Source organism: Moschus berezovskii, chromosome 11 (assembly GCF_049115385.1).
Source record: "Moschus berezovskii isolate FMDL1 chromosome 11, NW_MosBer_1.0, whole genome shotgun sequence".
Taxonomy (NCBI): Eukaryota; Metazoa; Chordata; class Mammalia; order Artiodactyla; family Moschidae; genus Moschus; species Moschus berezovskii.
In genome coordinates, this window is record NC_142470.1 from 10,207,665 (window position 1) to 10,220,870 (window position 13,206).

The 13,206-nt window shown below is 36.8% G+C and overlaps 1 protein-coding gene and 1 long non-coding RNA gene across 4 annotated transcripts in view; one reads left to right on the top strand and one right to left on the bottom strand.

The window, feature by feature from the left end:
- The window catches only part of LOC148776074 (uncharacterized), a 61,237-nt gene extending 48,099 nt beyond the window's left edge, over positions 1-13,138 (top strand). Inside the window, exons 2-3 of the long non-coding RNA XR_016038523.1 lie at positions 5,487-5,644; positions 13,017-13,138. This is a non-coding gene — a long non-coding RNA (uncharacterized LOC148776074). The remainder of the gene's footprint in view (positions 1-5,486; positions 5,645-13,016) is intronic.
- Positions 1-13,206, bottom strand: part of PBX3 (PBX homeobox 3) — a 227,916-nt gene that overhangs the window by 141,351 nt on the left and 73,359 nt on the right. The window lies entirely within an intron of this gene.

Sequence of the window (13,206 nt, forward strand, 5' to 3'; positions counted from 1 at the left end):
TGTCAGAGCCAGAATGGATTCACTGTCTCTGCAGGCCAGAGCACGGCCACTGTTGCCTAGAATTGAGTAAAGTTGTCAACTGAACTGATGTTTAGCTTCAATAAGAAGGTCTGAAAGAGAAGAGCCAGCATAAAGAAAACTCACTGAAGCAACTTTTTTTAAGAAACAGCTGATACCTCTAACCCTACCTAAAGGAAGTCAGTTACTTTCTCATTTGAGGTAGAAGATAAATTGACACGTCATCAAAAAAAAAGATAAAAATGAATATCTTCAAAATTAGATCTTGACACAATATAAGAAAATACATGCTTTCTGAATTAGGAATCTCATAAAATAATTTCATATTTCAGACAGGGCATACTGTCTTAAATTTTTCATCTATATTCTTATTAACAATGCATTAAAAACTCCACTAAAAAGCAAAAGCTCTGACATCAAACTATTTCCACCCACTTAAAATGATCCATGCTTTAATGATATATTTTACTCCAATGTTATATTTTACTACAGTATTTTTCTAAAGTTAACTCTAACATCCAAAACAGTTAAGAGATTAACTTAATCTCTCTTAATTCTGTAACCAGGACAATCAAGTCTGCCTACAGTACAGGAAACACAGCCCACCGAACGGCATTGTGTACCATAGGCACTGCTAGCTCAAGACCAAAACAAGTCGTACACAGTAGACTTATACTCCAGAGACTTCACTCTTTTCCTTATTCTCTGTCACTGAACAAACTGAGGTAAGACAACACTCCAGGGATGAACAGCGAAGAGGAGGAAAAGCAGAGTGGTTATAAATGTCCTGCTGCAATGGTTATGTACATAAAAATCCAGCCATGCATTTCTCCGGTGCCTACCATATCACAAGTCCAAGGCACACAGTACCTAGGGGGTGCTAGATTAACAGAAACAAGAATAATCTACAACATTTCTCCTATCCCCACAGAACTAAGCATCAACTAAGTTTGATTTTAAAAACACTGCAACAAAACATTTGAATTTTCAACAAAGAGAATAAATTTAATTATATGTATTCACCTAATCATTCAAATGGTTTATTTTTTTTTCTTTTGTAATTAATTAATTTTTTAATGGAGGCAAATTATTTTACAATATTATATTGGTTGGTTCTGCCATACATTGACATGAATTCGCCCTGGGTTTACATAAGTTCCCCCTCCTGAACTCAAATGGTTTATTAATAGAATCTAAGGCTTTGGGCTTAGAATGCAGATATAATTTTGTAACAAGTCCAAGCTCTACTACTTAATAGCTAGGTGATCTTGGAAAATTTATTGAACCTTCCATATCTTAGTTTCATCACCTGAAAAAAACAGGAACAATCAACCAAATCACAGGTGATTCATGTAAGAGCTTATCACAGCCCCTAGTATACGGTGGGCCCTAATAAATGTCAGTATATAATAATGCAATAATTTCTAAATAAGAATATAGTTAGATGCTACGTAAGAACTGAGCTAACAGTAACAAACTAAACAATTTAAAATGCAACAAGCAAGTAATTCCACAAAGGAAGTATATTTCTGTTCAAACCCTTATCTTGACTCCTTGGAAAATGTTCTTTTTGTGGCAATTCAATTAGAATGAGATTCAAAAGAAAAAGTAAGAACAAAGAAACTGCCCTGTAATAGAAATACTTCCAATCTTTGCCTTTCACCCCATACATGTATACAACCTCCCAAAAGGCCATATAGCGTATTTTAAAACTAACATTTTTCAAATAAAAAAAATTTATAGAAAAATATAATACACTACTTATAAAATTATAGTCAATGCACCAAGAGGATCAAGGAGTTAGGAGAGAAAAATGGCCATTCTTTAAAGGAAAGGAGAAAAATTTACTTGGAGATTTAGCTATACTTTGGCCACCTCATGAGACGAGTTGACTCACTGGAAAAGACTCTGATGCTGGGAAAGGTTGGGGGCGGGAGGAGAAGGGGACGACGGAGAATGAGATGGCTGGATGGCATCACCGACTCTGTGGACATGAGTTTGAGTGTACTCCGGGAGTTGGTGATGGACAGGGAGGCCTGGCGTGCTGTGATTCATGGGGTCGCGGAGAGTCGGACACGACTGAGCGACTGAACTGAACTGAACTGAACTGAAGGGATAAATGTGTGCTAGGAGTCACTAATAAGCCCCTAAAGCATATGTAACTAATAATACAAAAGCCAAGCAGAAAAGACGTGAAAAAAGATGCTACCTATTGTTAGATACGGTCTATAATAAACAACTGTTAAATACCAGTGTAAGGAGGACAGCATTATTTGCATGTGATCAGAAGAAGACTATTAAATAATTGCACTTTAAGTAGCATCAACAAAACAGACACATTTTCAGTGCTTTAAAAGAAAGCTCCATCCTGGAAAAATTCCTCCTTTATTCCAAAGTTGTTGCTATCTACAGAAAAATTTTTCTGGAAGACATTTTAAATACTAGCATAATAGGTTACAATTATTTATTTTTACTATTCTATTTTTACTATTTTATTAAAGATAAAAAGCCAAAGGATAGACCTCTGAACACAAAAGCATAAAAACAATCCCTCTGTCCACGACCACACTTACAAGGAGGCATCTGAATAGCCCCCCATCCAAAGTGATCCCTGTAGCCCAGGAATGAGCATCACAAGACAGATGGATAACAGAACACTGCACTGGTCGACCAAAGCTTTTGCTTTATACGAAGAATTTTAAACCAGCAAAATACTTCAAAAGGGAGTATAAATGTATTAGGTGTCAAGAGTTCATTATCTCCATTCCATAAACAGGAAGGTCACTGAAAATACAATCTTGGAATGTTTAAGAATCACCAGCCAATATTATCCCTTTCTCTTATCCGATCTTCAAACTTTCCCTTCTTGTTGTTCACACAATGTATATACTTGGACGTTATACAGTCATGAAAAACTAAACACATCGAAAACATCTTCCCTAACTCTCCTATTAGAGTCAGCAGGACCAATATGTTCTCTGGTTTCCAAGCTTTTAAACTCCCCATAAATCTTTGGCTTTTCTCTCTTGTCTGCTCATGTTAAATCTTGTTAACTTTTACTGTGTAAGAAGTTATAACTGTTCATCCAACACAACTAGAGTTTACAACTACCTGGTAATCAGTGCTTGCCTCTACCCTCAATCTTTCCATTTACCCTTTACTTTCAAGAATACTGTTTCTCAAGAGTTATTTCCCACATAATCCTTTGGAAGGGGGAGATAAAGAATTATATGAGTAAAATTAGCATTTCTTGAGCATTTAATGTATCTCGAGAACTCCTATGTATTCTCTCATTACCACATTCAATCTCAAGTTAAATATGAATTGAGTTACATGTTGAGGGGGTGGGAAGGGTGAAAGGAAAGACAAAATTCTTGTTTTTATTAAGTAATTTCTTTCTCTGTCCTTACTTTTGAATCTTACTCTAACTGAATACAAAACGTATATTAATCTATCTACAGACTTGTACAAATGACAGATTTTCTGAATCTAAGTCCATTTCTCTTTATATATCATGTTGCTTCTTGATTTTTCAGACCTACAAAAATGAGACTCAACTGGTTCGCAAACATATCATTAACAGTTGAACACCTACTATGTACAACACACTTGCTGGTGGTGATTTGGTCACTAAATTGTGTCTGACTCTTGCGACACCATGGACTGTAGCTCGCCAGGCTCCTCTGTCCGTGGGATTTCTCAGGCAAGAATACTGTAGTGGGTTGCCATTTCCTTTACCAAGGGATCTTCGTAACCCAGGGATTGAACCCACGACTCCTGCATTGTGGGTGGATGCTTTACTGTGGAGACACCAGGGAAGCCCACAAGGCACCTGGCTATATGCATTTATGCCTAATTTCATATAATCATCACAACCACTTTCTGAGGTTAAGCACTAGAATTATCACCAGTTGAGAAATTTTAAAAGTAACACATAGAAGTTATAAAGTTACTTCTTCAAGAGAACCTAGATGAGAAGTATGAAACTGGGACCCAAAGCCATGTTGACTCCAAAGTCCATATTCTAAACCATTCCTCTCTCATGAGTATTAAGCTCCCAAAGAAATCCTCCATCTTATTGTGCTGCTTTCAACTTTTCCTTCTACATCGGCAAAAATTTTTCATCCCTTACAGATTATTTCCCTGAAAACTCTAACATTCTCCCAAAAAAAATCCATTTCCTTTCTACCTTCAAAATTCTACCTTATTCTCTTCATAACATCTTCTATCAGTACAATACACTTCTAGTCTAAATGATACAGTGCCAACGAACTGATGCTTTCAAGTTGTGGTGTTGGAGAAGACTCTCGAGAGGCCCTTGGACAAGGAGATCAAACCAGTCAATCCTAAAGGAAATCAACCCTGAAAGGACTTATGCTGAAGCTGAAGCTCCAATACTGTGGCCACTTGATACAAAAAGCTGTCTCACTGGAAAAGATCCTGATACTGGGAAAGATTGAAGGCAGGAGAAAGGGGTGACAGAGGATAAGATGGTTGGATGGTATCACCTGCTCAATGGACATCAGTTTGAGCAAACTCTGGGAGATACTACAGAACAGGGAAACCTGGTGTGCTGCAGTCCATGGGGTCCCGAAGAATCTCAGTGACTGAACAACAACAAAGAGCTAGTGTTATGTATATCAATTCTTGTCCCTTGACATTAGCAGAGTCCAATTTAATCTCATGAATAACAAACAACAGCAAGGTGCAACACTAGCAAACAGACAATTATATGTATGTAGATAGCTTGGTTATATCCTAAGACCGTGAGATTTGGTAGGAGAGTTTTTATATTCTTGCAAAATATATCCTCCTATCATTTCTCATTTATAGTCCAAATCTTCTTGTCTACCAAAGTATGTCTGAAGTTTCTGATGATATAAAGGAGCTGTAGGATGAGCACTACAAATGGGAAGCAGTTTGTAGTTTACTGCAGCAATTACTCATACGTGGTATTGGCTCAGCTATTAGAATGTTTCCACCATTTTAACAGGCTAGCACCAACCACCGGAGAAGGCAATGGCAAGCCACTCCAGTACTCTTGCCTAGAAAATCCCATGGATGGAGGAGCCTGGTAGGCTGCAGTCGGACACGACTGAGCGACTTCACTTTCTCTTTTTACTTTCACACATTGGAGAAGGAAATGGCAGCCTGCTCCTGTGTTCTTGCCTGGAGAATCCCAGGGACGGAGGAGCCTGGTGGGCTTCCATCTATGGGGTCACACAGAGTCGAACACGACTGAAGTGACTAAGCAGCAGCAGCACCAAACACAGGTGCATTTTTTATTTGCTATCTTTTGGAGAAACTTTAAAAAAAAAACAAACACTATGAACGAATATTCTTGACACCCACCCTCACTATTCTGAAGAACCAACTGCAAAATAATTCAAAATGGCCTTTTATCAACCTTAATTATTAGCATCTATATTTCTTTTTAAGTATATTTTAATTTTAATGTCTATTGTTAGATAGCATCACCACTCACTGAGCATGAATCTGAGCAAACTCCGGGAAGATACTGGAACAGGAGCCTGGTGTGCTGCAGTCCATGGGGTCGCAAAGAGTCAGACACAAATTAGCAACTGAACAACAACAACAAAAGATAAAATAGCTCAAAATACAAAAGGTACAATATTTTTAAGTTGTTTTCCTATTCCTGAATGCAAACACATTATTCTCCTCCAGAAGTAAAAAACTTCATGTGCTTCACATGCGTGCCTGGAGATATTTTTACATAATACATGTATATATACACATACACACACTATTTTAAATACATACACAAAGTAAATACATATTTCTATCATTTTATTCCTTTATTAATACATATACACACTGTTCTGTACTTTAATTTCCTGATTTAACATAATTTGGAAACTTTCTGTATTAGTGCATAAAGGGCTTCATCATTCTCTTTTATGGATTATATAGTATACTGAATGAGGTAACATAATTTATCGAGTTTCCTACTAATGAACATTTAGATTATTTCCCAGCTTATACTATTCTAACAAGGGCTATTGAGTATTCTTGAATAAATAAATATATATATATAAGATTTTTATCTGCAAATATATATAAAAAGCTAAATTCTAAGAATTGCAACTGCTGGGTCAAAGGATTAAGTACATTAAAATTTTCCTTTTGGGATTTACTTATTTTTTATAGTTATATTTTCCTAGTGTTATTGAGAAATAATTGACATATATCACTGTATAAATGTAAGTCAAATATCTTGTAATGTGATTTTCACAGTGATTCAAGATAACATCTATCTTTTCATATCAATACAGTAAAACAAAAGAGAAAAAAAGGAAAAAATTTTCTCCTTGTGATGAGAGCTCATAGCATTTAGTCTCTTAACAACTTTTCCTGTATATCATACAGCAGGGTTAGTGATAGTCATGTTGTAATATATTACTAAAACTTTGATAGATATTGCCATACTGCCCACCAAAGAAGGTTATAACAATTTCCACCAGCAATTTGTATGAGTGTCTGTCCCTACACCCTTCTCATCACACTGACAGTATGCTTTTTGATCTCTATAAATTTGATAAATTTTAAAAAATGGTAGTTCAATGCAGTTTTACTTTCTTTTGACTCTTAAAAGTCAGCAGAATGTAGTGGTTAAGCATGTGGGTTCTGGGACTATCTCCTGGCTCACTCACTCACTTGGTTCTACATTCACTGTGCAACCATGGGACAGTAACATAACCCCTGTGACTCCACTTCCTTATAAGTCATATGGGGCAATAATACTTCAATTTCAAATGTTCTTATGAAAATTAGATGAATTAATACATATGAAGTATCTAGAATTGTGCCTAGCACACAGTAAACACTAGTTAAATGGTAGTTATTTTTTCTTATTTTGAGTAAGGATTGGCAATTTTGTTTGCATGTTTAATAGTTATTTCTATTGCTTTGTCTGTTAATTTTTTCATATCCTTTGTCCTTGTTTTATTGGATTAGAATCCAAAATACACAGAACTGCTACAAATCAATAAGAAAAATAAGCCTAATATAAAAACAGGCAGAGGATGTAAATAGGTCACAAAAAGAGTAAAAACAATTGGTCTATTATAAAGTCTTAACCACTACCACAACAGCATTCTCACCTTAAAAAGTTATCGGAAGATGATGCTTTTGGAGTTTTTGCTTCTGTAATTGCCTCTCCAGCTACATTTCTGAGTCTCAGTTCATACATGTTCTTCTCTCACAGAAACTTTCTCAAACATTCACAACACTAGGCATGCTCTGAAATTATTCTACTTATTTTTTTCTTATCTGTCCCTCTGCACCAAAGTGTGTGATCTTTGAGGGCAGCATAATTGTCAACTATGTTCACTGCTGTATTCCCAGCATCTAGAAGAATCTCTGGTTCAGACAAAGGAAGCAATAGTTACCTGATTGATGATACTGTTTAAAGTTAAACTGAAATTGGAATCCTTATAGAGCACAGATGGGAAAATAGTGTAGCCATTTTGGAAAAAAGTTTGGCAGTCCCTCGAAGGTTAGCATGGAGTCACTTTACCACACGAGGCAGCAACTCCACTCCAAGGGACATATTCAAGAAAAGTAAAACTATACACCCACACAAAAACTTGTACGAGAATGTTCTTAACATTATTCATAACATTAAAAAAAGTGTAACAACCCAAGTCTCTATCAATTGATGAGTGGATAAATAAAATACTCACTCAATGGAAAATTATTCTTCAATAAAAAGAAATGAAATGTTGATATATACTGCAACATGAAAGAACCTTGAAAACACAATGCTGAGTCAATCACAAAAGACCCCATATTGTATGATTTCACGGATTTGTAATGTCAAGAACAAACAAACCGACAGAGATAGAAAGTAGATTAGTGGTTGCCTAGAGCTGGGGTTCATTGGAGGGACTGATGCTAAAGCTGAAACTGCAATACTTTGGCCACCTCATGCGACGAGTTGACTCACTGGAAAAGACTCTGATGCTGGGAAGGATTGGGGGCGGGAGGAGAAGGGGACGACAGAGAATGAGATGGCTGGATGGCATCACCGACTCTGTGGACATGAGTTTGAGTGAACTCCGGGAGTTGGTGATGGACAGGGAGGCCTGGCGTGCTGTGATTTATGGGGTCGCGGAGAGTCGGACACGACTGAGCGACTGAACTGAACTGAACTGAGCGCTGGGGGTAAGGGGAGAATTGGTACTAAACGGGTATAAGGTTCCTTTAGGGAGGTGATGAAAATTTTCTAGATTAACTATTGTGATCGTACACAATTCTGTGAATATGATTTAAAAAACACAGAATTATCCACTTTAAGTGGGTGAACTGTATGGCATGTGAATTATATCTCAATGGAGGGGTTTTTTTTGTTAAGTTAAACTGAACAAAATTTAAACTGAATTCTGATGTTTGACACCCAAGGAATAGAGATATCACTACTACTTTGCTGCAACTGCTGTTTGAAAATGGGAAGAAAAGAACAAGGGGAGGAAGGAAAGGAAAACATCGCTTTCTTGAAGTGCTAAAACCATCCTGTTGCCTAAAAAGATTATTCATAGACAGTCCAATTTCATTTTTTTCTACTCCAAAAGTAGAAGCTGATATAGAACTGTAAAATACCTATCTTAAACCTCATCTGTAGCAAAGTGGAGCCACATCTCCATAAACCACTACTCCGTAGGCCTAACACTGCTTCCTGGCATAATGCTACGACAGGCGAGGACGTCAGCAAAAGCCAGCTTTCCCTGGTGACTCAGAACACTGCTGAGGAGCTCAGAAAGCAGGCAGGACCGTGTTCCATTATGCAATACCATTCTGGCACTTTCATAGGAATCTGAAAGTCACATACATTTTATACTAGTACATGCTTTAATACCTTCATCTTTAAAAAAGAACCAAAGACAAGATGCCTTTTAAATATCATTCTCAACCTTTTAACCTACTGTTTTACAAAATAATAGAAGACTCTTTACAGATATCCTATAATCAGCACACTTGTTTTCAGAGCATTAACCTGAGTGTAAACAAGATAGATTTGTTTCTTATGCCCCAATCTAAAACTTTTTGGTAAAGTAAGCTGCCTATGCAAGCCTTGTACAAAAAGTTCTGAGAAAGTAAGTATGCTGTAAATAGGAAGGCACAGGCCTTGGAGCCAGATACGTCTCAGTTTGAAACCAGTATTGTCACTTACTAGCCAAATACTATTAGGCAAGTTACTTAACTTTGCTAATCCTAAATTTTTTAACCTATAAAAACAAGACAACACAAATTTACGGTGGTATTATAAGGATCCAGCAAGAAAATGTAATATTTTCACCATCACCAGGATTCTTGGCATATTGCAGGAAAGTACTGCTGTAAATATTAATTTCTTCCCTCTGTTTACTCCTCTTCCTAATCATACCTCAATAATTCAGTTCAGTTCAGTTCAGTTCAGTCGCTCAATCGTGTCCGACTCTCCACGACCCCATGAATCACAGCACGCCAGGCCTCCATGTCCATCACCAACTCCCAGAGTTCACTCAAACTCATGTCCACAGAGTCGGTGATGCCATCCAGCCATCTCATTCTCTGTCATCCCATTCTCCTCCCTCCCCCAACCTTTCCTAGCATCAGACTCTTTTCCAGTGAGTCAACTCGTCGCATGAGGTGGCCAAAGTATTGCAGTTTCAGCTTTAGCATCAGTCCTTCCAATGAACACCCAGGATTGATCTCCTTTAGAATGGACTGGTTGGATCTCCTTGCAGTACAATTAGCACCCAACAATAAAGCTAAAAGGAAAACTTTCTAAGTCAAGCTGTATACTAGAGCATCATAGAGGCAAAATCATACAGTAGTTAAGGTGACACAGATTCTGGAACTTTCAGAAATAAGAAAATAGCAGTGTCGGTATTTTTTCAAATCTCACCAAATTTCAACATCATAACCAGACAGAGCAATCAGGGAAGAATAACCTACACATGACATCCTCAACAAAAGTAGGTGAAAAGGAATCGTCCCCCACACCCTAGAATATAGACTGTGTTAGTCACTCAGTCGTGTCTGACTCTTTGCAATGCCATGGACCATAGCCCACCAGACTCCTCTGTCCATGGAATTCTCCAGGCAGGAATACTGGAGTAGGCAGCCATTCCCTTCTCTAGGGGATCTTCTCAATCCATGGATCAAACCAGGTCTCCTGCATTGCAGGCAGATTCTTTACTGTCTGAGCCTACAGGGAAAACAATATAGAAAGGTGTGGCCAAACATCCAATGACAGCAATGGCGATGGTAAGAAGTACAGAGGAACAACCATGGAATCCACAACTCACCAAAAAAAAAAAAATCACTCCCAGAGAAAAGGACCAATGCATGTGGGACCCTAGGCAAGTGAAGGCTGAGAACAACTACTGAGATGAAAGGAGTCCACTCAGGTTCCAAGTCACAGAGGAAAACAATCTTAAAAACTGAAGACTAATTAAATGATGTAACTGTCAATCCAATCTCACAGTGGCTTGTACATCTTCACAGAGATATAATCTGAGGGCCCTCCCCTCAAAACACTGCAAAGAGGACTTTAACTTCATACAATAGTCTAGATTGTTATTTTGAAACCATTAAAGATAAAAGATAAAGAAAATAAATAATTATGTTAATTCTGTTAGGAATCTAATATTTAACATAAAGAAGTACAAGATCAAAGAACGTAAGAAGTTAACCTAGTTAAGAAGTTAAGTACAAATCTGAATTAGAATTATCAATGAGAACTCACTTTTTTTCCACTCTTTTCCTAAAAGCAAAGAATCCAGTAGCAATAAGTACCCATATTGTGGTCTTGATATACCATTCCACAATAAAAAGAATCACAACTCTTTGGAGAACTGGCAGATTCCCGGGCCAATGCAGGGACTATACAAGGTGAGCCTGGCATTTTTGTTGTGCCAGAAAGTAAGAAGTTGTAAAAAAAAAAATCTTGTCAAAAGGACACAGAAGGAGCTCGTGTAGGACAAACGTGGAGCAGTTTCAGCATTAAAAAGTATAATGCAACTGATTAAAACACACTGCACATACACAAAGCCAGGACTTCATAATAACTACTAAAAGAAAGACAGAGCAAAAGAAAGAAACAAGTGAAAACTTATACTCCACTGGAGGATTTTAAGGCACTACCTCCTTATGCTGGAAACTGATCAGTAAAGGGAAAGAATTAAGCATTTCATACCGCCTGAACTGTATTTCAGGGAAACCAAACAGCCCTAGTGGATCAAATAAAGCTCTCTGACAGAGTTCTGGCTAATAAATGAAAAAGGAAAAACATAACTGGAAATTATCATTTTAATCCCTCTGTTGTTGTTGTTCAGTCACTAAGTCATATCCGACTCGGTGACCCCATGAACTGCAGCATGCCGAGTTTCCTTCCCCTTCACTACCTCCCAAGGTTTGCTCAAAAACTCACATCTATTGAGTCAGTGATGCCATCCAACCATCTCATCCTCTGTTGTCCCCTTCTCTTGCCCTCAATCTTTGCCAGCATTAGGATCTTATCCAATGAATCAGCTCTTCACATCAGGTGCAAATTCAGTAATCCACTATTCAATTTTTTAAAAAAGAAAAAGAATCAGCAATCCAGAATGTGAGGCAGTCTACAGGACAACCATTTGGTTTCCATTTGATTTGTTAAAAAAGCCAATGGTATATGGAAAACCACAGTGAGGGGGCAGGGATATCTGTTCTAGTGTAAAAGACAGATAAGAGTCATAACAATCAAATATAGTGAATGAACATTTTTGGATCCTGATCCAAACAACCCAACTGTAAAAAAGACAAGTTGGACAATCAGGAAACCTAAACAGATATTAGATGACATTAAGAAAGTCTTATTAATTGAATAACTTCTTGGTAATTTTGTGAGGTGTGATAGTGGCACTGTAGTTTTTATAAGGAAGAAACATATTTTTTAAAAACAAACTTAGGTATTTCAGGAGAAGTGATATGGTATCTGGAGTTAACTTTAAAATACTCTAGCAGGAAGTAAAGTTGTGGGAGGACATATGAAACAAGAATAAGATACTGATGGCAGTTAAGTCTAGTTGATGGTTTTATAGAAGAGTTAGTTCCCTGTGCTCTCTGCTTTTCAGTATATTTGAAAATTTTTATAATAACAATAAAACATACAAATCAATAAATAAGAAACAAAGAGACAAAAAAAAAAAAGAAACTAGTGTGAACTCTAAAATCAGACTGCTAGGAGGCTGAATCTAGGTCCACCACTTAATTGTGTGGATTTGGGTGAGTCATTTAATTTCCTTTAGCATGATTCTCCTTCCATCAAATGGGAGAAATAGTACCCCCATTTATTAAGTTTGAATGAGATAATCCATATAAAGTGGAAAGACTGCTTCTAGTACATTAAAAAAAGTCCAGTAAATGTCAGCCATTATCATAACTATTAGTAATAATATTACTGTAGGAGATGTGGTTGCAAAGACTCCTGAATAGTTCTTAATGTAAAGGGCCAATATTTACTTTTTGTCAAAATTTTTATTTCTTTTTCAAAATCACATTTAAATATACAATACCAAACATCTACAAATAACTATTTTCCCTTTTCTATTATTCAGCTTTTTGAAAATGAATAAGTACAAACATTGCTATCACCAATACAAGAGCAAAGGTCAACTGTTTCAAATTTTATACTGTTATTCAATTAAAGTGACACAGTGTTATGAATATTTTATCTATAATTTATGGTTCTGTTTTTTTAATTTAAATTTTCTCTAAAATGATACATAAAAGAAATTATACAGCTAATAGTAAATCTAAGAAACATACAAAGCAATCTTTTTTTCAACTAGAAGCTGAAAATAGTTTTCCCATTTCTAAACAAATAAAATCAGCTTGGTGCTCATAATACATCTGCTTTATATAACACAAAAAAAATCCCTTTTGTAAATAAAAAATTATACTGAGGTCTACAGAGCTGAGGCAACTGAGAAATTTTTCCTTTCACTTTTAATCAGGCTTCCTGTTGTAAGAGCTCAGCAGACAGTGACGCGAGACACTGCCTCCCAACTTCGGTTCACCTTTGCAGTTCCACAAGGGACACCATGTCAAGATTGTTCAGCTTTTTTGATGAGTGCTGCGTGGGTAACTAATGTGTAAATGCAGATACGTATAGAGAGCAGTTTTGACAGTGATGTATTGCAACTG